The sequence below is a fragment of the Octopus bimaculoides genome, chromosome 11 (genome assembly GCF_001194135.2).
Source record: "Octopus bimaculoides isolate UCB-OBI-ISO-001 chromosome 11, ASM119413v2, whole genome shotgun sequence".
NCBI lineage: Eukaryota > Metazoa > Mollusca > Cephalopoda > Octopoda > Octopodidae > Octopus > Octopus bimaculoides.
Window position 1 is genome coordinate 65,067,935 of NC_068991.1, and position 448 is coordinate 65,068,382.

The window sequence follows — 448 nt, forward strand, 5'->3', positions numbered from 1 at the left end:
AGAAGCACAGGAAAATATGTGATATACTAACACACAGAAAAATTAAAACGCAGGTGAAATCAACATAGACGACAGTGAACCACAACACAGCAAGCGGTTGTCATGGTAAAAAGCTGTAAATGCCATGCTGTCTGTTGATTGGCTAAACTTACCCAGCTTTTCGAACTTTAATTCCAAATAACATAAGATTCTTTAATTTACGAGATAAAGTAATAGCTTGATCGTAATCAAAATTCAGAGTTGCAATGATGCACCAAAATTGAAAGCAATCTGAGCAAAATTAAGAGGGGCCCATTTTGCGAATGAGAAAGACTGGGTCCATATGCGTGTGTGAATATACATATATGTATAGACACAGATACTTACATACACTTATATACACGCACACACACACACACACATATGTATGTATGTGTGTGTGTGTGTATATATATATATATATATATAT